General features: G+C 37.1%; 1 pseudogene; it reads left to right on the forward strand.

Moving 5' to 3' along the window:
- The window catches only part of LOC133048181 (CWF19-like protein 1), a 136,972-nt pseudogene that overhangs the window by 109,212 nt on the left and 1,104 nt on the right, over window positions 1-26,656 (forward strand).

Genomic DNA, 26,656 nt, shown 5'->3' on the forward strand with positions numbered 1-26,656 from the left:
TAAGTGGAGAGATTGTGATGACAATCTAGGCAGTTATACTCCAGAGGCCACACTCTTAAAGACTTCAATGCCTTAGAAAGTCAACAGTATGAAACTCACTTATTTAAACATTATTCATTTTCAGTAATCATTGGAGGTGGCTACAATATTGCTTTAAAATCACAGGCTATTCATGAATATCTTAAAATCTCCCTTGAACTCATTTATATTTTCAGCCTCTTGTAATTGTTATGTGAAGTGTCCCCTTTGATCCTACTACTATATCAACCTTCATGATTCAAAGAGAGTTGCTCTGTTGTACATGTTCTGAACTTGACGAATTAAGGATTCTGCCCACATTTTCCATCATTTAAAACATTTTAGGTATGTCTTTATTTGCTGTTCTCTTTCCTTTTAATTTTTTTTAATAAGCCCTATTTTCTTTCTATTTGTACTGATATAGAATCCACTTACCTACTTTATCAAACTATTATTAATCTTCAGTTTATTCTCTGTAATATTGCTGTTCCTTTATCCTTTAAGATATGGCAAATTAGAATTACAAAACTTCTAACTTTGAGTAAAGCCAAACTAAATGTTTTCAGTTTTGCTTCTTTCCTCGTAATGCTTTTTAACCCAAAGTATGTTGTTGTTGTTGCTTCCCTGGTGGTTCAGCAGTAAAGAATCCGCCTGCCAGTGCAGGAGACACCAGTTCAATCCCTGGATCAGGAAGATCCCCTGGAGAAGGAAATGGCAACCCACTCCAGTATTCTTGCCTGGGATAACCCCATGGACAGAGGAGCCTAGCTGGCTAAATAGTCCATGGTTTCGCAAAACTGTCGGACACAATTTAGCAACTATACAACACCACCACCTTGGGTTAGTTCAAGAAACAGGCAATTCTTTCTAGAAACAAATTCTTTCCAATTTGTTTATAACATGTGCCACAGCATGGTGTTAGTTGCCCAGTCATGTCCAACTCTTTGTGACTCCATGGACTATAGCCCACCAGGTTCTTTCTAGAATCATTTCCTAGGTTTTAATTTATAATACATTCCTTTCCAATTATTGCTTGCATTCTTTTGTAAGTACCTCATATTGACCAACATTAAGTTTTAAAATTTCAAATACTGTTATTCTGAATTTTTAAAAATTCACTAATGAAAAGTTTTAACAAAAATGCTGAGTTTTGATGATATTATTGATCTTTCAGATTCCTTTCTGCATGTGGTAGCTTATTAAACACTGAGACTGAGGTATCTGCTTTCAGGTATCTCAATCTGAAGAGAAAAAAAACAAAATGCAAATTAAGGAAATAGCCTGAAAAATTAGCTTCCAAAATGTTCATTTATCAAAGTCTGATTAATCCACTGCTTCCTAAATGATAGGTCTCAGAACACTAGCTCCATACCATTAAACCTAATGCATCTACTGTTTTAGATATCAGTAATTAAACAAGTTAGACAAGTTTTTATACACCAGATCTCAGTTCTTTGATTATACTTAAGTTCATTATGGAATTTCCAAGAGAAAACATGATTTGAACTATTTCCCGCATTCCATTGGCCCCAGAGCCCTTTTATTCACAAACTTGCTCTCAGTTCTACTGCTCTAAGCACACACTGGGAAATGCAGAGGTAACTATTACGTTCCATAACCTACATTCTGAAACTAGAATGATTTCAACTTATAAAATGTCTAGCAGAGGATAATCTAGGTACCATTTTATATAGGGATCTATTCTTTATATATAATTAGAAGGACTCTGGAGATGGTCAATGCAGAAAAGGACATTACTGAGCAGAGATGAAGCAGGGTGACAGGTAACACATGCAATTTATTTTCAATATAAGCTGAAAACATAGCTAATTAACTTAATCAACTTTTCTCTTGTTTTCATTCCACCGTAAGCATTTGAAATCATCATGACACTTTTTTCACTAAAATTCAACTACTTCTATTTTACTGTTGTATACATTAACACAGACAAAAATAGTATGTAATAAAGTTTTCTGTTCCATTCAAAGTATTTAAGCGTTAATAGTGTCTGCAACAGACCAACAAAAAACTGGCTTTCTCTAGATACAATAAGTCTTCAACTGACTCACTGGGTATTTTTCTACCAAAAGTCATTAAGTTTCCTAAGATTTCTTTAAAATCTATGGAAACAGAAAACTGCCAGCTTTTTTAAAAATACATCATTCTCACTTATATCAAATTGTTGAACTTGTATAAAATTTGTTTATAACATGTGCCACAGCATGGTGTTAGTTGCCCAGTCATGTCCAACTCTTTGTGACTCCATGGACTATAGCCCACCAGGTTCTTCTGTCCAGTGGGATTCTCAAGTCAAGAATATTGGTGGGGGTTGCCATTCCCTTCTCCAAGGGGTCTTCTTGACCCAGGGATCAAACCCAGGTCTCCTGCATTGCATGCAGATTCTTTACCATCTGAGCTACAGGGAAGCCCACCATGTGCCAAGCAATTAAAAATATGAACAAATGTTCATCCTCTGGTCATAAGATGAAGGAACTTAAAAACCTTAAAATAAGTAAGGATTTTAAATTTTTGAAATGCTAGCACTACTAGCGCCTTTTCTTGTGTAATACTGCAAGTGCTACAGAGCTAAAATGCCTTTTCTTATCCAATAAGATCTTAGCTTCAACAAATATCTTCAATTCCTAAGGGTAAAATTTGATGTGCCTTCTTTAAAGATAATTTTTGACCAAAGGGGGAGAAATATATCCAGATGTATGGTGAGATTGTAGCAGTTCTGAGCAGTGTCAGTGACTTGGAACTTGATCCCATTGCCCACTTCTTTACCATTATAAGTAGCATCATTCCCTTGGATACTGAGGAAGATTCTGCATCAGAGCATGTGCTATTAGAAATACAAATAGCAGTGATGTCAAAAGATAGAAGTCAACAATGAACAAGACTTTTTGCATAGAAAAGGTGAGAGGATACAGGGTAGAACTGAGAAATAATGAGAAAGTGAAAAGCACAGAAGAAAAATTTCACCTCCTTAGAAAATGTCTTCTCTGTGGATACAGTCATTTTCTCACCACAGAACAATTAAAGGCAAATAAGACTGCAGAAGAAACACTAGAGGGGCAGATAATGGGAAAAGAGTACTATTTTTCACTATGTTCACCATTAGTTTTCATTTTTTAAAAAAGGAAAGTATTTTTAAATAAAACAAATACTTTTTTTAAACTTCTGAGTTTGAGGGATTAAAGTCTCAAGCAAGGAACAAAACGTAAAGGAGAAATAAGACCATGAAGCATCCCATCTCATGCAGCCCATCCAGGGGTAAGATGCCAGACTAATTCCAAAACCAGGACTAGGCCAGTGGAGGCAGGATGAGACCCAACCCTCACTCTTCCTACAAGAAGATTTGAAGAAGGATTTCTTTTTCTGCCTAAATTTGTTGCAAATTCCACAACTGCACAGATAGTGAGTGCAAGGAAATATGAGAGTGCATTATCAGTTTTAGTCAGGAATGGAAAACTCAAAACAAAACACCCATAATGCATTGGCAGTGAACACTCAAGTGAAATACCAAAAATCTCTCTTAATACAATAGTAAAGTATTAATATAATCACTGGGCCTCAAGTAATAAGTAATGTGGTGAACAGTTTTAAATAAAGTATTATCACTCCCAAAACTATAATTCAAAAAGATGCATGCATCCCAAAGTTCAAAGTAGCACTATTCACAATAGCTAAGATATGGAAACAACCCGAATGTCCATCAGCAGATGAAGGAATGAAGAGAGTGGGTAGAATACTATAAAACAGAATGAAATAAGGCCATTTGAAGCAACATGGATAGACCTAGAAATTATCGTACCAAGTGAAGTCAGTCAGCTAGAGAAAGACAAATATCTATGATATTCCATACTATACCATATGATACCATGTGATATACTCCACTTAAATTTGGAATCTAAAATATGATAAAATAAACTTATCTACAAAATAAAAAACAGACTCAGAGACATAGAGAACAGACTTTTGGTTGCCAAGCAGGGAGTGAGGGTCCGGAAGGGAAGGACTGGGAGTTTGGGACTAGCAGATGCAAACTATTATATATTGAATGGATAAACAACAAAGTCCTACTGTATACCACAGGGAATTATATTCAAAATCTTATGTAAACTATAATGGAGAAAAATATTAAAAGGAATGCATATATATATGTATATATAATTGAATCACTCTATTGTACAGCAGAAATTAACACAACACTGTAAATCAATGATTCTTCAATAAAAAAGTCATCACTCCTTAAATTACAAGTCTTATCAGAACACTTAAAAATGAGATCAATTACTCCTTTTTGTAACTTACATCTGAAACCTCCAAACTTATATTAATCATAAATTTTCTCAACATATGAATGATGTTAAAGGATAAAAGTTCACTTTCATTGTTAATTTATATGCATATATGTATATACATTTAAAATAGTAAAACAGCCATTGTGTCAACCACCACTGGTAATTTTAAAATATCAGTCCGCACATTTGACACTAATCCTTTTTCTTCACTCAAGGAAATAAAACATTAAAACTCAAATCACCTTTCCCCAAAGTTGTTCTCTACCCTTCCTGTCCCCAGAAAACCATTAACCAGAATTTATTATAAATAGATTTTTATGTATATAGAAAAATATGTATAGATTTTTATGTATATGTAATTTATTATACATAGAATTTATTATACATACAATTTTTATATATTCATAAATATATTTACATATATTTATATATACAACTCAAGTCATTTTAAAAAATAATCATGCTACACCACATATATATATCTATGTGTAATTTTGGTATTTTTTACCTAAAGAATGCCATCGCTAAATATTTTTGTGCAAGTTGTATTTTTATTCAACAGTATTTTTCATCTAATCTATCCATACTGGTACACAGACCTAGTTTATTCATTTCAACTACAGCAGAATATTCAAATTTTATTTTCAATGTACTTCATAAAGAATTTCACTACTTTAAATATTTTTGTATAATGGCTTTTTCTTCTGTCTCCCTTTTCCTCTCGTTTTCTTGTCTTTCTGACCAAACATACACACACACACACTCAGAATTTTTATTTTAGGGCTCTCAAATCCCAGATTCTTTTGGAGTATGTTCTGGAATCAGGCTCCCTGGTCCTAAGTATACAACAGGCTGAGACACAGAGTGTGGACAGGAAATACCTGGATTTTTGTCAGGGTCCCCTCGGGTGCAGTAATTATATATAACTCAGAACGTGTTTGCAACTGAGTGTGAACCTGAGAAAATTTATCAACTATGTTTGGAATGTCACGTTAATTTTTCAGAATGGTTAATAGTTAAAATGGCACTTCGGGAACAAGAACCAACAGATAGGGTGTACAGATTGTTGACTTAACAGGGTGTTTCCATCGACAATGCTTTTCAGCTGTGCAAATTGGAAAGGAACGTGAAAAGGAAGCATGAGCTCATCAATTCACTCAAAAAACTAAACTCTCATCAAGTTTTGCTCTTGGAGTTGAGATTGCTTTGGATGAAAAAATGCTGCAACCTCCCTGTCCCCAATTCCCATTTGTTCCATTTCTGGATTTCATTAGCATTACATTCTTTTCCTTCACACACACACACACATACACACAGACATTTCCAAGGTCAAATTATAAAACTGAATATTCAAAATAATTTAGCTATTTTTTATGATTATATTTGTCCCACATATTGTGACAAATCTTGCTTCTACTTCATTTATGCTTCAAAACAGAATGTCAATCAATTAAAATAATTAAGTGCCTGGGAAAAGAGCAGCCCAAGCTAATTTTCATCTCCTCACCTGAAAAATATCATGATTTACTTTATAATTACCACAGGCTACTGATTATATTTATGGAAATTTATACATATATACATATAGTGATTCTATATTGCACACTTAATCTGGGTAACACTGTGCCATGGATATTATAAAACAAAATCAACACCCACAAAAGCAAAAATGATTCTCTATCTCAGGAGTTTACATTCTAATAAGTGGAATGACACAGTCAGAAATAAATAGCATTGGCTATTAATATATTTTAATAGGCAAGAAGGGAGACTATTATCCAGGAAGAGAGAAATGCAGCTGGAAGTCCAGGAAGAGTTCTGTCAACTGTGCTCATCAGGAAGTGAGGCGCCATGGAACAGGACAGAATCAGAGACTGGGAACTCTAAAATATTTGTCTCCACCCTGGCTCTGCTCTTACTGACTTAGCATCATGCCTGACACATAGCAGATGCCAATGAAAACTTGCTGACTTATTGAGTGGACTTGAGAGCATCAGTTTCTCATAGTCTTTGTTCCTCTCCCAAAAATGGAGATAAAAGATCATTCATAAGATTCTTCTGAGAATCAAATAAAATAATATATATGAAAACATATATAGTCAGTTTTAAGGTGCTAGAAATATATTGCTTACCATTTGCTGAGGAATTTAAAAATGAGTTGCAGAATTTTTAAAGCTCATGCATCACAGTATGAAGGTAAATTTTCTATGAAAAGCCTATGGTTCAGATCTGGTTTCCTCAGTGTGTATGCCTTATACAGAGTGAAGTAAGCCAGAAAGATAAAGAACATTACAGCATACTGACACATGTATATGGAATTTAGAAAGGTGATAACGATAACCCTATATGCAAAACAGAAAAAGAGACACAGAAATACAGAACAGACTTTTGAACTTTGTGGGAGAATGTGAGGGTGGGATATTTCAAAAGAACAGCATGTATATTATCTATGGTGAAACAGATCACCAGCCCAGGCTGGATGCATGAGACAAGTGCTCCGGCCTGGTGCACTGGGAAGACCCAGAGGAATCGGGTGGAGAGGGAGGTGGGAGGGGGGATCGGGATGGGGAATACGTGTAAATCCATGGCTGATTCATATCAATGTATGACAAAACCCACTGGAAAAAAAAAAAAAAAGCCTATGGTTGGGAACAGGAAAGAGAACCTTAGCTCACTGTTATCCTCTTCCTTTGGCCTCACCCACTCCCCAGCCCACCTTCTCTCCTTCCCCAGGTCAGGAGATAGCTGACCTTCCGAACCTGTGATTTCCTTTCCCATGGGTGATTGGGACTTTTCCCAGGAGAATGTTAAACAAAAACTACCTCCACACTCAAAACTGACCCCACATTGAAACCAGTGTCTCCTTGATAAGCCCCAGTGCAACAGCCCTGAGGAAGAATTAACAACTGGATTTTGTAAAGCTGTGGCGTTATCTGTGATTTTAAATTCCCATTCTAAACCGAACTGCTTGCTAAAAATAATGGAAGGCCTGCATGTATATTACATGCAATTCTTATGATCTCTGATAGCCTAAGGAAGGATAGCCGGATTTAGAAATAAAGCATTGTAACCACAGTGATCAAAATGTAATGAGGAACTTACTCTCACAGGTTAGACTTTGGAATCACAACCTTGGATATAACATTTATTATCCCAGAATAGGAAAACATTCTGAGCATTGTTACATTGACCAAACCTTCTGCGCAATTCCTCAAAATAGGCATTGTGTGACTACAATACGTCAGGGGATCATACTTCATGTGTTAATCTTTTCCTGATGTTCTCCTTCTACAGCATGTCAGTGATGATGTAAAGAGTGATGACTCAACCAAAAGAGAGATGACTAGGGTTATCCAGAAAGAAAAAGAGAGAAAGGAATGATGAGACAGAGGGGAAAAGAGAAAGGAGGAAGGGGAGGAAGGAGGGAGGTGGGAGGGAAGGAAGAATAAAGGAAAGAACTGGAAATAGAATGGTCCCCAGTGAAGAAGTTAAAACTGATTAGGCAAAATATGGGACAGTGTATGGTGCTCAAGCTATCTTGGCATATTTGAGAGAGACTATTTTATTAGGGCTTTTACTATTGGCAGATTTACTATTTTACCATTTCACTGTTTACTTGCCATTAAAACAGAAATTGTGTACATGTTGATAGTGTTGTTCAGTTGCTAAGTTGTGTCTGACTCTTTATGACCCCATGGACTGCAGCACTCCAGCCTTATCTGTCCTTCACAATCTCTCAGAGTTTGCTCAAATTCATATCCATTGAGTTAGTGATGCTATCCAACCATCTCATCCTCTGTTGCCCCCCTTCTCCTCCTGCCCTCAATTTTTCTGAGCATCAGAGTCTTTTCCAATGAGGAGGCTCTTTCTATTACGTGGCCAAAGTATTGGAGCTTCAGAATCAGTCCTTCCAATGAATAGTCAATGATTTCCTTTAGGATTGATTGATTTGATCTTCTTGCAGTTCAGGGACTCTCAAGAGTCTGCTCCCACCACAGTTTGAAAGCATCAATTCTTTGGCACTCAGCCTTCTTTATTAATAATTATCCACAAATAGATCAACTTGGTTCTAGCTACACACCATTCTTCTCAAAGATGCCAATAAAATGTTGGGATTACAAGCAAAACTAAAAGTTAAGTAAGACCTTATAAATCTTCAGAAGGTGCATGATTCATTCCTCATCAATCTAACCAGTTAGAATCTTTTCTTTTTTTTAAATTGCTTCTTCCTCATACATAAACACATCTAATACACCTATCATTAAGATGTTCTACACAGTATCCAACACAGAGTATGTTCCCTTCCCCTTTTCCTGCTATCTTTCTTTTCTTCTGTGGTATCTACCTAAACTGGTGTGTAGGTGGTACCATAAAACAAGGTGGCAGGAGTAAGAAGAAGTGATTATGAAGGAAAGAAAAGAGGTGATTTTAGAAACAGAAAAGTTCTGGGGTAAGCAGTTTTCAAAAAGTATAAAGTGAGTTTCTGATGATATACAAGTTGGAGAAGACTCTTGAGAGTCCCTTGGACTGCAAGGAGATCCAGACAGTCTGTCCTAAAGGAGATCAGTCCTGGGTGTTTATTGGAAGGACTGATGATGAAGCTGAAACTCCAATACTTCGGCCACCTGATGCAAAGGGTTGACTCATTGGGAAAGACCCTGATGCTGGGAGGGGTTGGGGGCAGGAGGAGAAGGGGACGACAGAGGATGAGATGGCTGGATGGCACCACCGACTCGATGGATATGAGTTTGAGTAAACTCTGGGGGTTTGTGATGGACAGGGAGGCCTGGCGTGCTGTGATTCATGGGGTCGCAGAGAGTCAGACACGACTGAGTGACTGAACTAAACTGAACTGAACTGACAAGTTGTCTTCCTTAAAGCATCTTTCTTCTTTTACCCATCACCCAGTCCCCATTTCTTTGCAATCTTTATCTCTGTTTGCCTTTGCTTTCAGATGATTCTTTGTCTTTCTCTACTACTTTTTTTCTCTTTTTATTCTGTTTCCCTCTCAACATTGGAGACTACCTCTTTCATACTGTTTCTTCTTTCCCATGGAATCTTTCATGGGAAGACAGTTTGGGGGTAAACCTCAGTATGTTGAGGTATAGGTGGATGAATGGCTTCCCAGGTGGCACTAGTGATAAAGAAGCTGCCTGCAGTCTGCCTGCCATGTGGGAGAGCCGGTTCAATCCCCAGGTGAGGAAAATCCCCTGGAACAGGAAATGTCAACCCAATCCAGTATTTTTGCCTGGAAAATCCCATGACGGAAGAGCTTGGCTGGCTATAGTCCATGAGGTCACAAAGAGTACAAGCTGACTGAGCAAATAACACATACATGCATGCCAATGCAGGAGACATAATACACCCCGGTTTGATCCCTGGGTTTGAAAGATTCCCTGAAGAAGGAAATAGCAACCCACTCCAGTATTCTCGCCTGGAGAATGCCATGGACAGAGGAGCCTGGCAGGCAACAGTCCATGGGGTCCCAAGAAGTTGGACACAAATGAGTGACTGAGCATGCAAACACTCACTCACCACACACACACACACACACACACACACACACACAAGAGGATGAATACAGTGCCAGAGTCACCCACAGTGCATTTTTTTGTTGTTGTTAAGAGATTATATTTACAGATGCTTCATAGAGAAATCTGTCAGAAGCCCCCAAGTTTCAGAGTGGATAAGTTTCTAAACAAACCTAGTATCAGACGTTCAGTTCAGTTCAGTACAGTTCAGTAGCCCAGTCATGTCCGACTCTTTGCGACTCCATGAATCGCCAGGCCTCCCTATCCATCACCAACTCCCAGAGTTTACTCAAACTCATGTCCATAGAGTCGGTGGTGCCATCCAGCCATCTCATCCTCTGTCATCCCCTTCTCCTCCTGCCCCCAATCCCTCCCAGCATCAGGGTCTTTTCCAATGAGTCAACTCTTCGCATCAGGTGGCTGAAGTATTGGAGTTTCAGCTTCAGCATCAGTCCTTCCAGTGAACACCCAGGACTGATCTCCTTTAGGATGGACTGGTTGGATCTCCTTGCAGTCCAAGGGACTCTCAAGAGTCGTCTCCAACACCACAGCTCAAAAGCATCAATTTTTCAGCGCTCAACTTTCTTCACAGTCCAACTCTCACATCCATACATGACCACTGGAAAAACCATAGCCTGGACTAGACGGACCTTTGTTGGCAAGGTAATGCCTCTGCTTTTTAATATGCTATCTAGGGTGGTCATAACTTTCCTTCCAAGGAGTAAGCGTCTTTTAATTTCATGGCTGCAAACACCACCTGCAGTGATTTTGGAGCACAAAAAAACAAAGTCTGACACTGTTTCCACTGTTTCCCCATCTATTTCCCATGAGGTGATGGGACCAGATGCCATGATCTTAGTTTTCTGAATGTTGAGCTTTAAGCCGACTTTTTCACTCTCCTCTTTCACTTTCATCAAGAGGCTTTTTAGTTCCTCTTCACTTTCTGCCATAAGGGTTCTGTCATCTGCATATCTAAGATTATTGATATTTCTCCCGGCAATCTTGATTCCAGCTTGTGCTTCATCCAGCCGAGCGTTTCTCATGATGTACTCTGCATGTAAGTTAAATAAGCAGGGTGACAATACACAGCCTTGACGTACTCCTTTCTCTATTTGGAACCAGTCTGTTGTTACATGTCAAGTTCTACATGTTGCTTCCTGAACTGCATACAGGTTTCTCAAGAGCCAGGTTAGGTGGTCTGTTATGCCCATCTCTTGAAGAATTGTCCACAGTTTATTGTGATCTACACAGTCAAAGGTTTTTGCATAGTCAATAAAGCAGAAATATACGTTTTTCTGGAATTCTCTTGCTTTTTTGATGATCCAGCTGAAGCCTGGCTTGGAGAATTTTGAGCATTACTTTACTAGTGTGTGACATGAGTGTAATTGTGTGGTAGTTTGAGCATTCTTTGGCATTGCCTTTCTTAGGAATTGGAATGAAAACTGGCCTTTTCCAGTCCTGTGGCCACTGCTGAGTTTTCCAAATTTGCTGGCATATTGAGTGCAGCACTTTCACAGCATCATCTTTTAGGATTTGAAATAGCTCAACTGGAATTCCATCACATCCAATAGCTTTGTTCATAGTGCTTCTTCCTAAGGCCCACTTGACTTCACATTCCAGGATGTCTGGCTCTAGGTGAGTGATCACACCATTGTGATTATCTGGGTCATGAAGATCTTTTTTGTACAGTTTTTCTGTGTATTCTTGCCACCTCTTCTTAATATCTTCTGCTTCTGTTAGGTCCATACCATATCTGTCCTTTATCGATCCCATCTTTACATGAAATGTTCCCTTGGTATCTCTAATTTTCTTGAAGAGATCTCTAGTCTTTCCCATTCTGTTGTTTTCCTCTATTTCTTTGCATTGATTGCTGAGGAAGGCTTTCTTTTCTCTCCTGGCTATTCTTTGGAACTCTGCATTCAAATGGGAATATCTTTCCTTTTCTCCTTTGCTTTTTGCTTCTCTTCTTTTCACAGCTATTTGTAAGGCCTCCTCAGACAACCATTTTGCCTTTTTGCATTTCTTTTCCATAGGGATGGTCTTGATCCCTGTCTCTGTACAATGTCATGAACCTCCATCCATAGTTCATCAGGCACTCTGTCTATCAGATCTAGTCCCTTAAATCTATTTTTCACGTCCACTGTGTAGTCATAAGGGATTTGATTTAGGTCATACCTGAATGGTCTGGTGGTTTTCCCTACTTTCTTCAGTTTAAGTCTATGTTTGGCAATAAGTAGTTCATGATCTGAGCCACAGTCAGCTCCTGGTCTTGTTTTTGCTGACTATATAGAGCTTCTCCATCTTTGGCTGCAAAGATTATAATCAATCTGATTTCACTGTTGACCATGTGGTGTTATCCATGTGTAAAGTCTTCTCTTGTGTTGTTGGAAGAGGGTGTTTGCTATGACCAGTGCATCCTCTTGGCAAAACTCTATTAACCTTTGCCCTGCTTCATTCCATACTCCAAGGCCAAATTTGCCTGTTACTCCAGGTGTTTCTTGACTTCCTACTTTTGCATTCCAGTCCCCTATAATGAAAAGGACATCTTTTTTGGGTATAAGTATCAGGCATAGGGTGGTGCAATTCTTTTTTGCCATGCCCTGCATGCTCCATTTGTGCATGTTGCCATCTATTGGTCCTCCATGGTTCATGTTTTACAGAACCTCAAGTCCTCAGGTATCTACCTTCTTTACCACCCTTTTCCAAGACCAATGAATAGACCAGGCTGCAGGACACCGGAGCAGTCAGGAGGTCGCAGTGCCATCGCAATTGTTGGCTATGCCCCAAGATCAGCGTGAGGTCATTTCAAGGTAAGTGAAGTCACAGCTTCCACTTCTATTCCTGTCCATTGGCCATGGGACAGAACACGGCCAATCTGGAGCTAAAGCAGGTTGTTCAAAAAAAAAAAAAGGTTTGAATCTGCATCTTAAAGATCTTAAAGGGAATCACTCTTAACAGATGGCATTTTCCTATAGGAACAAAACACTGTTTGGAGTTTACATTCCTAAACAGAGTTATCTTCAGATGATTCTTAAATATGACCAACAATGTCTTTAAAGTGAAGATACAGTAACCATAAACTACTAGAAATGGTAATGAAGTTCCAAATCCTAAGAAATAGTTCTTAACTGTATAAGTCATATATATAATTGTACTGTAAATCCCTATTATAAAGTGTCTCTCCAGATAAAGACAGAGGATTGTCCTCAATTTAGTTTAAGCCTAAAGTGCTAGGTATAAAAGCTTATGATTAAGCATTTCATAATTACAAATATAGTATTTTTTGAGCTGAAAGCAAACAGAGAGCTCATCTAGTTAAATAATATACTCGTTGGTCTTTATATTACTGATGAAGAAATGAATCCCGTTTTCTATCTTAGTGTTTTTTACAGCCTAGTCATGAAAATAATGGTTTCATTTTACTGCATTGAGGAGTTAAAACTGCAGTAACTGTTAACTAAGACTCAATAGCACCAGGGCATGTAGTAGTCCCTGAGACAAAGCCAAAGATAAGTCAGGCAAACTGTTGAGTTTCCCAGATATTACAGCTAAGTGTAATTAGCTGTTCTCAATATTCTTACTAAAAGTATTACTTTTCACCTCATGCTTACTTGTAAATGCCCATATCCAAGGAAATGACCCAAGTTTTAGGACTCAAGAGTCAGGGGCTTATTCTATTTCAACCTACAGGTGAAGGACCCATAGTAGTGAAGTCGCTCAGTCGTGCCCAACTCTTTGAGACCCCATGGACTGTAGTCTACCAGGCTTCTCTGTCCATGAGATTTTCCAGGCAAGAATACTGGAGTGGGTTACCATTTCCTTCTCCAGGAGATCTTCCCAACCCAGGGATTGAACCTGGATCTCCTGCATTGTAGGCAGACACTTAACGTCTGAGCCACCAGGGAAGGACCCATAACATAGACCAAATGAAGGGCTTTTCAACCCAAGTCACTTAATTATTACAGTTCACTGCTGCTTCCTGCAAAGCATGTCTGTGGATATAAAACCAATCAACTAAGAACACAGTGGAAAATGAAGCAAATCATAAACGCCTATCAATTTATCAATTCTGAAAAAAACACTCTTTTATTCACAAAATGAGTACTGATTGTCTTCAAACTGACTTATCTGTGTAAGCCTGTCTTCTGATCAGCTATGACACAACAAAAGGAATCACAAAATAAAAAGAGAAAAGGAATTGTAAACATATAACCTGTGTGTTACTAGCTATGTTTTGCTCTTTGATTCTTACAAACTATTCAGTTAACATTTCTTTAAAACTATGCAATTAACATTTGAAATAATAAGAAGAACACTTGCATGCAGCTGATGTGGAAGCTATATTCTCCCAAGGACTCTAACTTTGCAGTATTGTACGAAACAGCATCTGGTAAGACATGCTGCCTGTCGGAGATATGCAATGCGCTTGTCTGATGAGCTGTGGAAGAATTTTCCTGTGGAATGTACCTTGTGTCTCTTCTCTGAAGTTTTCAAAAGTGTTTTGTGATCATACACTTATTCCTCTTATTTTTGAAAAAGATAAGAAGTAGATGAGTTCTGCTTCTGTTTTCAGAAGACTCAAGGACCTGAGATCACTGCATATTTCAGAAAATGTTACCCCATAGGGCTACTGGTACATCAAATAATAAAGCTAGACATAGCACAATCCTTCTGGCTCAATCCCTGTGGCTTATAGGTTTCCCTGGTGGCACAAATGGTAAAGAATCTGCCTCCAATGCAGGAGACCTGGGTTCAGTCCCTGGATTGGGAAGATTCCCTGGAGAAGGGAATGACAACCCACTCCAGTATTCTTGCCTGTAAAATTCCATGGGCAGAGGAGCCTGGTGAGCTATAGACCCTGGGTTGGCAAAAAATCAGACACAACTGAGCAACTAACACACACACACACACACACACAGGACAATCATAACAATAAATTTCATACAACACTGAGTGCCTCCTATAAATTAAAACACAAGTGGTAAACCCCTCCTTACAACAGAATGACGATAGAACGGTAACTAACTAATATGGATGGAATACTGGCATTAGAAAATCCCTTAGCTACTAAAACTAGAGGATTAAAATCTAAAGCATTTCCCCACCTCAGCAATATTGGAATAAACCACCATTATGTAGCTTCGGACACGACTGAGCGACTTCACTTTCACTTTTCACTCTCGTGCATTGGAGAAGGAAATGGCAACCCACTCCAGTGTTCTTGCCTGGAGAATCCCAGGGACGAGGGAGCCTGGTGGGCTGCCGTCTATGGGGTCACACAGAGTCGGACATGACTGAAGCGACTTAGCAGCAGCAGCAGCATGTAGCTTCTGATAGCACTGAGAAAGACACAGCATCACTTCAGTGATATTCCTTCCTAAATACTTTATAACCTGAATCTAATCATGAGGAAACTAGACAAATCCAAATTAAGGAACATTCTACACAATAAGAGACCTACTTATACTTTTCAAAAATCTCAAGGATGAGAAAAACAGGGAAAAAATGTAAAACTGTTGTAAACTAAAGAAGACTAAAAGGACATAAAAAACTAATGGGACATAATAATTAAATGAAATTCATTTAGTTTGGATTAGATTCTAGTATAGGAAAATCTGTAAAGGATATCATGGAACATTCAATGAAATTTGAATATGTACTATGAATTAGAGTATGCATAAATGCCAAATTTTAGAATTTTAATGAAGATCCTGAATATCCTGTGGTTATAAAGAGACTGTACTCATTCTTAGGAAATAATCACTGAATTTTTAGAGGTAAAGGGGCATATCTCCCATCTATTCTAAAATGCAGGTAGATGGGTGATAGATGATATAGAAAGTTTAATTAAACAATTACTAATCTGGATAAAAGGGATGTGTGTGTGCACACATGTGCATGCTTTCAACTCCTTGGAAATTTTGAAATTACATACAAGTTAAAAAGTAAATTAAAAAGTCTGTTAAGATCAGCCCTCCAAAATACCAACAGTCCAGGTTTGACAGCCCTTCAATTACTAACCATATATTTTTCCCAGACTTAAGGGATTTCTTGGGTGAGAATTTTCATCATGGTAACCAGGAAAGTCCCAGCAAACCAGGGGAAATTAGTAATCCTACCCCCAATATGCAGGGTGAGAATTTACATTGGACAAGGACGAGAGGAGTTTCCTTGCTGCTTCATTTGAATGCCAAGATTTATGCATTTATAGAATCATCAAATCAATGTAAGAGAATACTATTAGGATGAAAAAAGAAGATAGGAATTGTACTGTTAAAGAGTTTGGCTTGCTAGAGTAGTCATTTGTTATAGGAAATAGCAGAAATAGATATTTACTATGCACTTCCTTTGTAAAGAATGACATTTAGCCTGTACATGTGTAAGTTCCATCATCCAAATATATAATAAATATGCAAAATTCTTTACTTGAATTTAAAGAGATTGCCTCTTCATGTGAAAGATTAAAGGAAACTTATTCCTCTCTTGGTGGTGTTTAGTCTCTAATGAAGGAATTTCAATTTATTTCAACTGATACTACATTTTAGCATCCCATCCAACGCACAGTACCTACCATAGCTGGTATGCATGAACATTCATTCTAAAGGGAAAACAGATGAATAGTGTAATTGTATTTTTAAAACACTTAAAACATCTTTGATGCTTGGAATGTCACTTCATTTTTTTTTTTTTTTTTTGCCAACAAATAATGCCAATTTTTCTTTGATCTTAAGAAAATAATGCAAGTTTAAAGCAAGGTTTTCAGAGATTATTATGTATTTCAGTTGAGAAAAATTTTGGAAAATACAGGCCAAAATTTTGTATTACTACCATCAGTTCAACTTAAACCTTTTTGTAAATAGATATTAAGCTGAATGTGAAAAATAAATTCTGAAGGATTGTTCTGCAAGCATGGCTCAAATGTCTGCCTTCAAAATCTGTTTTAAAGAAAGTTAGCAAATAGACTGTTGAGTTACACAAATATCTTCACATAAATACTTTCTCCCCATGGGCCACAACTACACTTCTTAGACTTTGAAACAAAACCTAAGAAAAACATCCTTTATTTTTCAACTGAGTTTTTCTTTTGGAATTGCAACATTGCCTTAAGAAAAGCAATTGGACTGGAATCCTAAGATATTTTTTGAATCTTAATTTCACTAATAATCGGTCTTAAGATAGAGCAAGACCTGTGAGCCTCTGAGTCTGTTTACATACGAAATCATAATACAACAACACTTGACTTACCCACCTCACAAAGGGTGTTTAAAGCATCCACTGTAATAATGTATAAGAAAATAATTTGCAAACTTTCATTATGATCCTTTTGGATCATAGTTCACATATCACTCAAATACTGTCCTGACAGTGTTTACAACAGTTTTGACTCAAAGTGTTTTCATTTCATTTTACCTAGCTTCAGGATAACTGTATTAAGAACAGACTAGACTGTGTGAGAAATTCATGTGTGCTGCTATAAGGGGCAAAATATGACTCTCCTTAGTGAGGAGGTAACACATATTTAGGGCTCCCCAGGTGGCTCAGTGGTAAAGGATCCACCTGCCAATACAGGAGACACAGGAGATGCAGGTTTGATCCCTGGGTCAGGAAGATCCCCTGGAGAAAGGAATGACAACCCACTCCAGTATTCTTGCCTGGAAAATCCCATGAACAGAGGCGCCTGCTGGGATACAGTCTATGGGGTCACAAAGAGTCTGACACAGCCTAGTGACTGAACACATACTACGTGTTCTACAACAAGGGATGAACTGGAGATTTTCAACAATGAGTTCCTGCCTTTACTAAGGCAATTCCTGTCAACAAAACCTTCCATCAGGGCATCTCGGGTTCTGCTACCAGCAGCTCCAGGGTGGTTTTTCTTGAAGGATTAACTCCTAGCAAAGACCTTCTATGTAATTCCCATTTGTTCCTCAGTGGTCTCAACACCTTCCCCGAAGAGTGACCCTGGTCAGCTCTCTGAAGGATCTCCATGTTTTTTGGCAATTCACAGTCCAGGGTCACTGTCTTAATACCATCTGTCCAACAAGTATTTATTACAGTCCCACAGTTTTCCTAACACTGAGCTTAAGGCTTGGGATAAAAGTATGCAAACCAATAAGAGAAACTTATAGGCTAATGTTAGCCACAGACCCACCTCCAGAGACAGATATGCCTTGCTGACCCTCAGGTAACTGCCAACTCTTAAGGATCCCAGCTAAAACCAGAACTAAAGATTATGAGCAAAATAAATGGATATATTTTTAATTCGCCAAGTTTTGGACTGATTAGTTAAATGGCAAAAACTAATGAAACAATAAATAAGGATGAAATAAATATTGTTTGTAAGAAATTATGCTAATCATATTTCTGCTGATGATAGAAATGGCCATTATCATGGAGCAAATACTGGCAGTCATATATGCCACATTTAGTGAGAGATGTTTAGGTTTTACAGCAATGCATTTTTAGCTCTTATATTAATCATCTCAGGCTGTCATAACAAAATACCATAGACAGGGTACCTTAAATGGCAGAAATTAATTTTCTCACAGTTCTTTCACATGGGCAAGTGAACTCTGCTGTCTTTCACTCTTCTTTATAAGGGAACCAGCCTTATTGCATTAAGGGTCCACCTTTATCACCTCATTGAATATTTATCACCTCCTTACAGGTCTTATATCTAAACACAGTCACGTTGGGGGAACACAAACATTCAGTGCATACTTAAAAAGCACTATTATTGTTGAAACTCCTATAGTAAAATTCAGTTTGTTATTGCAAGATGGAAACTTTCTAGCCCTTAACTGTCTTCTCTCTGTTAAATAGTTGTTTTTGATAACACAGTTTCTTAGGAATGCAACTTTTGCAATATTAAGCTGAACACATTATAAAAAAAATTGTTTTCGCTAAAATGTTTGCTATAGAACCCAATATTTTATGAAGAAAAAACATTATATTGGAAGAAATAACTTTAGCTTTAGTAGCTTTTTAGAAGTAAAGATAGTCTTTAAAACAAGTAAGTCCCATTTGTTGTTTTACTCCTTAGAAAAACAATTCTCAGAGGTCTACAAATATATCTTATTTTTATTATTTCCCTTTCTTCTCATATATTTTTCTTTTCACATTTTAGAAATAAGATGTCAACCTTCTGGTATTATTTGAATAACAAAATAGAAACAGTTATATTGTGTAAATGGCAAAGAATGTTTAAAGTCTATTAGGTATTTGTTTATGCTCAGTGAAATAAGGCAGAGAGAGAAAGACAAATACTATATAATGTCACTTATACATGAAATCTAAAAACTAAAACTAGTGGATATAACAAAAAAGCAACAGACTCACAGATAGAGAACAAGCTTGGGGTTACCAGTAGGGAAAGGCAAGTGAAGAAGGGAAAAATAGGGGTAGGGGATTAAGAGGTACAGACTACTAGGTATAAAATAAATAAGTTACAAGGATATATTGTATAACACAGGGAATGTAGTCAGTATTATATAATAATTATAAATGGAGTATAACCTTTAAAAATTTTGAATCACTGTTTAACACTTGAAGTTTATATAAATATAATAATTGTAATCAAAATAATTATGTAATTATAATTGCAAATCAATTAGATCTCAGGAAAAAGAAAAAAGTCTATTAGATATGTGAATACTCTAAGTTTACTACAATGCATATAAAAAGGCATTTTTGCAAATTTTGTATTTCTTATAGTAAAATGCTACAAAGATATCACTGGTATACTGTTTCACATTTGAAGTGTTTTGTATTGTTTTCTTTTAATAATTTTTTTAATGGTATTTATGTATTTATTTTATTTTTGGCCACACTGGGTCTTCACTGCTTTGCTCGAGTTTTCTCCAGTTGCCATGAGTAAGGACTAGTCTGTTGTGGGGTGCGGGATTACATTTCAGTGGCTCCTCTTGTTGCAGAGCGTGGCTCTAGCTGCATGGGCTTCAGTAGTTGTAGCATTCAGGCTCCATAGTTGCAGTGCAGGGGCTTAGTTTCTCCACAGCATGTGGGATCTTCCCAGACCAAGGATCGAACCCATGTCCCCTGCATTGGCAAGTGGATTCTTAACCACGGTGCCACCAGCGAAGTCCCGTGTTTTGTATTTTAGGTGGCGCTCACGGTAAAGAACCCGCCTGCCAATGCAGGAGACATAAGAGCCACAGTTTCGATCCCTGGGTCAGGAAGATTCCCCTGCAGGAGGAAATGGCAACCCACTCCAATATTCTTGCTTGGAGAATCCCATGGACAGAGGAGGCTGGAGCGCTACAGCCCATGGGGTCACAAATGTCAGACACAACTAAAGTGACTTAGCACACACTCATGCAAGGAAAGAAGACTAAAATGTACAAAATAGTGGCTACATCTTGACACATAAAGAAATGTCCTGTTCAAGTCAATAAATATTGTTGACTGTCTACTATTATATTTTTCTCTTTTTTACTACACCAACATGAAGTTAAAGATTATTCTGTACCCTGACATCATGAAGATATTTTCATGTGTTAATAATTTTGCCTTTCACCCAGGCTGTATTTTGTGTATGATATAAATGAGGATTTTGATGTGTTGTTCATATAAATACATGTGGCCTGAATAGAATTCATGGAAAATATTGTTCATCCTCCACTAAACTTCCATGCCATCCCTGTCATACATGTCTATATGTGTGTGCATCTGCTTTGGGGCTCTCCATTTTCATTAGTCTGTCTATCTACATCCATGCCACATTGTCTTAATTAATATAGCTTTGTAATAAATCTTTTTAAATCTAATTTCCCTTCTTCCTACCCCTTCACCTATAGTAGTCACAAATCTTATTTCTTTTTCTATCAGTTTCTTTGCTTGTTTGTTGAAGTGTAATTAACTTATGACACTAAATTAGTCCCTGGTGCACAACACAGTATTTCCATATTTTTATACATATATACCCAGGCAATAAGTCTCAATATACAGAAGGGCAAGTCTTTTTAAGACTGTATCTATATGGTCTCTTGAATTTGCATATAACATTTTTAAATTAGCTTGTCAATTTTTATGGAAAAACCATGCTATGATTTTGAACTAGGATTGCACCGAATCTATAATCACTTAAAGATAATTAATGCAACTTATTTTTTCACTTATTTAGGTATTGTTGAATATCTTTCACTTATATTTCAAATCTCCTCATAGAGTTCTTGAACATATTGTGCTAAATGTGTTTTATATAATTTGTATGCTTGGTGCTAGTACAAATAATATCTTTAAATTTTTTGTTTGTCAGTTCAGTTCCGTTGCTCAGTCATATCTGAGTCTTTGCAACCCCATGGACTGCAGCACGCCAGGCTTCCCTGTCCATCACCAACTCCCGGGGCTTGCTCAAACTCATGGCCATTGAGTCAGTGATGCCATCCAACCATCTCATCCTCTGTCATCCCTTTCTCCTCCTGCCTTCAATCTTTCCCAGCATCAGGATCTTTTCCAATGAGTCAGTTCTTCGCATCAGGTGGCCAAAGGATTAGAGCTTCAGCTTCAGTATCAAGCCTTCCAATGAATATTCAGGACTGATTTCCTTTAGGATGGACTGGTTGGATCTCTTTGCAGTCCAAGGGACTCTCAAGAGTCTTCTCCAACACCACAGTTCAAAAGCATTAATTCTTCAGCACTCAGTTTTTTTAATAGTCCAACTCTCACATCCATACATGACCACTGGAAAAACCATAGCTTTGACTACACAGACCTTTGTTGGCATAGTGATGTCTCTGCTTTTTAATATGTTGTCTAGTTTTGTCATAGCTTTTCTTCCAAGGAGCAAGTGTCTTTTAATTTCATGGCTGCAGTCACCATCTGCAGTGATTTTGGAGCCCAAAAAAATAGTCTGTCACTGTTTCCATTGTTTCCCCATCTATTTGCCATGAAGTGATGGGACCAGATGCCATAATCTTTGTTTATTGAATGTTGAGTTTTAAGCCAGCTTTTGTTTGTAGTCTTACTATTTATTACTGTTGCATAGAAATGTAATTCCTGGAGGAAGGTATGGCAACCTACTCCAGTATTCTTGCCTGGAGAATCCCCATGGACAGAGGAGCCTGGTGGGCTACAGTCCGTGGGGTTGCAGAGTCAGACAAGACAGAGTGACTAAGCACAGAATAGGAACATAATAATTTTACTATATAGACTTCATTTAGCAACTTTGCTTTCCTCTTAAATTCGAGTAATTTACTTGTAGGTACTATGGCTATTTCTTGTACACAATTATATGATTTGCAAATAACCTTTTATATTTTTGTTCTTTTAGGTCATTAAACATATTTCTTTTTCTGGTGATAACACTGTCTAGAGACACTGGTAAAATACTGAATAAAAAGTTAGTACTTAGAATCTTGGTCTTTTTTGCAAACTCAGAAGTAGAGCTATCAGTTTTTTCTCCTCACTCTATATAAGATTTGCTGTTGATTTTGAGTCAGTTCAGGTAATTCCCTTCTGGTTCTAATTTGCCAAGAACATCAACATCAGTGAAGACTACATTTTATTGAGTGCGTTTTCTGCAATTGGTGAGGTAATTTTGTGATCTTCTTTAATCTTGTAGTATGGCAAATTATATTAAGATACATTTTAACATTAATACAAGCTTATCTTCCATAAATAAACCCAAATTTGTCATCGTAGATTATACTAGTATGCTTTATACATGTTCTAAATTATCTTTGTAAGCATACTATTTATGATTTTTGTATCCTTGCTTCATAAATTCATAAATAAAATTTTCCCATGTTTTGTTTCCTTACTAGCTTTGTTACATGTTGGTATTGAAATTACACTAGCTTCATAAAAAAAAAAAATTTAGCACCCTGGAATAGTATAATTAAGATTGAAATATTTGTTCTGTGAACACCCCTTGAACATATTGGTAGAGAATCTGTGATTAGAATTTTCTTAGTGGGAATATCTTTGGTTACTGATACAATTATTAGTTATTATAATACTATCCAGATCTTCGAATTCTTCTTTAGGTAAATTTGCGTGTATATATTATAGAAATTTGTCAGTTCAGTTAATATCTTTAAATCAACTAACATAAATTTTATGGCATATTTTCCATAAACTTGTCATAAAAGTTAAAATTCCCAGAAGTATCCAAATAAGTTATAAACTTACGTCCTGACAAAAATCTGCACATAAATGTTTATAGCAGCATTGTTCATAATCGCCAAGACTTGGAAGCAACCAAATGTCCTTCAATATGAATGGATAAATAATTCATGGCACATCTGTATGACAAGATGTTATTCAGCAATAAAAATAAATGAGCTATCAAGCCATGGGAAGATGTGGAGGAACCTTAAATGCATGTTGTTAAGTGAAATAATTCAATTTGAAAAGTCTGCATGCTATATGATTTCAACTCTATGACATTTTTGAAAAGATGAAACTGTGGAGACAACATAAAGATCAGTGGTTGCCAGAGGCTTGTAGAAGGGAAGATGGGATGACTAAGCGGAGCACAGAAAATTTTCAGGGCAGTGAAACTATTCGGAATGATACGTGACAGTGAATAAGTGTCATTATACATTTGCCAAAACCCATAGAATACATAATGCAAACAGTGAACTCTGATGTAACTATAAACTTTAGTTAATAATAATGTGTGAATATAGGCTTATCAATGGTAGCAAATGCTCCACACCAATGCAAAACATTAATAATTAAAGGAAACTACATTCAGGGTAAAAGGGGGTATCTGGGAATTTTCTGTATTTTCTGCTCAGTTTTTCTTTAAATCTAAAACAGATTTTAAATATAGTCCTTTGAATAAATAAATAAATAAGCATTGCATTAATTTTCTTTTTCTCATATGATGCTTTCTAGTTTCCTCTATAATTGCATCAATCTTTAAATATATGTTTCCATTACTATATTACATTTTTATAATGATGGAATCCAAAGGTATGTAAGTCCTGGATCCAGTTTCCTTTACAAACTCTTTCTGTGTCATTAAAACACTACATTTTTGTTTTCCTAATTGACTTACTTTTATGGGTATGTTACTTTTATAGACAGTTTTAAGAAATGCTCTCATTAGTGTATGTTTCCTTCCTCAATAACTTTTTTAAAAAATTAGAGTTTCATTATTGTTGGTAAACTGTGATATTTTTTAATAATTGCTAAGCACCAGGTGTGCCAACTAAGATAATTCTTAGCTTACTTTAGTGCACATTTGCCTGAAATATTGACTGAATACATTTATTTATTTACATTAACATAGTGGTCATATAAAGCCATCAGAGCAGATATTTCACAATATCCCTGATGGAATGATGATATTTTTCCGATAAGTATGGGAAACAGAAAAGAATCAATTCAAGAAATCAAGACATATGTCTCAGGACACTTTGACAACTCCATGTTCTCTTTCCTATTGAATGCAGCCCATGTGCACAAAGACGAAAGCTTATGTATGTGGCCCTCTGATTGCCTAAGAGAATCTGGTTTTGTTTTATTTGAGATGTTTAGTTAATACAATTTTCCTAAACTTCAGAATTCAAGCCTCCTTTTTTCCTTTGGGCAGCTATTTTCCCTCAAATTACAAATGATCTATAAAGTGAAGGAAGCCATAAGTTTGATTCTTTTGCACTGACTTAAGCAACAGGTTTGAAATATCAGAATTATTTTATGAAATTCCCTGCAACTAAGCAGAAGATTTGTTTGCTACTATTAGTTATTTTTTTTATATTTGATTAGCAGGAATTTTCTTTTGTTTATTCTTTCTTTTCTTTATTTCATTTGGAGGAACTATATGAATGAAGGACAGAGGAAAAAGAAACCTTCTTTCCATGCATATGTATGGCTGAGTTCCTATCCACCTGCAGCTATGACAACATTGTTAATTGGCTATGGTGCTCAGTTACTCAGTTGTGTCCAGTTCTTTGCAGCCCCATGGACTGTAGCCCACCAGGTTCCTCTGTCCATGGAATTTTCCAGGCAAGAATACTGGAGTGGGTTTCCATTTCCCTCTCCAGGGGATCTTCCTGATACAGGGATCAAATCCATACTCCCTGCACTGGCAAGTGAATTCTTTGCCACTAGTGCCACCTGAGAAGCCCATTAATCAGTTATACTCCAATATAAAATTAAGAGTTTAAAAAATTGAAAAAAAAAACATAAATCTTATGTACAAAATATACAAAAATATATAAAATCTTAATACATAAATTTTAGGTTTAGTTCATAATTCTAAGCTCTCTTGTTTAGGATAAACTTGAAACTACTTCTACTTCAAACTCCTAAATATCAGGAACTATGGCACTAACAGTAAGAATGAAGAAAATAAAGTCTTTCCTCCTTTCTGTGGGCATGCAGCTATGTGTTGAACTTCATTGTACTTTTTTACCTATAAGTCTCAAGCACAGAATCTCTACTATATAGCTATTTGCTGACAAAATCAGTTAGTCACCAAAGTTTAGAGCAGGAATTTTAGCTTTCTTGAATAAAAAAAAAGAATTGAGTCATAGTTCAATACCCATTTTTGTAAATGTCCTCTCAGATACAAAGCTCAACTAAAAATCAAATTTCTCCACTAGGTTAGTTGCTTACAAAACAGCTGTGGAATCACCATGATTGAATCAGTCAGGTCTAGTCAGGAGGAGAAACCACACCAAGTAGTCCAATAGAGGTTATTAATATAGGACACTAGTTACAAAGGAATAAGAGCTAGAGACACTGAGGGAATGGTGAGGATACTCAGAGTTTAGTGTCAATACCCAGAGAGAAAAGTTATTCTAGAGCTGCAGAGACAAAGGAGGTGATGCCACCAAAGGTCTGAATACAGAGCGTCCAGACAGAGGTCAAATCCACAGAGGAGCAGTCACTCATGGAGTCGGGGTTCAGATGGGAACAGGGGCTGTGGCAGAAATCTGCCCAGTGGACACTGTGACCACAGAGAGGACGGCTAGAAAGAGATGGAATTATGGAGACTCCGATTATGCTAGAAATGCAACCCAAAGCCCAGGGAGATGGCAAAGAAGTAACCTGTCTTCCCTCCCCTAGTCCTCCAATTTCCCAGGTTTGTCACCCATTGGCCACATCTACTTAGAAAATAATTGGGACTTCCCTGGTGGTCTAGTGGTTAAGAACCCTCCTGCCAATGCAGGGGACTTGGTTTCGATCCCTGGACTGGGAGGCTTCCACAGGCCATGGGGCAACTAAGCCCGTGAGCCACAGCTACTGAGCATGTGCTCTAGAGTCCACGAGCTGCAACTGGCCCACAGGCCACGACGACCGAAGCCCAGGAACTCTAGAGCCTGTAGTCCGAAGAGAAACCACCACAATGAGAAGGCCACGCATTGAAACTAAAGAATAGCCCTGCTCACTGCAACTAGAGAAAGTCTATGTGCAGCAAGTCACCCAGCACAGTCAACTATTCCATTAATTTAAAAAAGAAAACAATTGGCAAAGGGGATATAGAAAGTCAAGTTTTCAGAGATCAGAACCTTGAGACACTGAGTAGGATTGCAAATGGACCCTTTCTCAAAGTGAAGTAGTCATGATTTGGTGGGATTTAGTAAAACATGCAGAAGCTTGGAACTAGGAAAGAAGAAAGAAATGGAGGGTTGGAAAGTCCCATAGTAACTCTGAGTAACACTATAAGACAGAAATATTCACATTATTAGCGTCTATATTAAGTTTTATAGCAAATAACAAAGGTTTCAGGAATGTTTTTAAAAATGAGCTCTTAAATCGGTAATAAATAAATCTTGCTTGTGCCCAAGTTCTTGTCATAGCAACCATCTATTGAACACTTATTATGTGCAA

This window comes from Dama dama, chromosome 28 (genome assembly GCF_033118175.1).
Source record: "Dama dama isolate Ldn47 chromosome 28, ASM3311817v1, whole genome shotgun sequence".
In the NCBI taxonomy this organism is placed as follows: domain Eukaryota; kingdom Metazoa; phylum Chordata; class Mammalia; order Artiodactyla; family Cervidae; genus Dama; species Dama dama.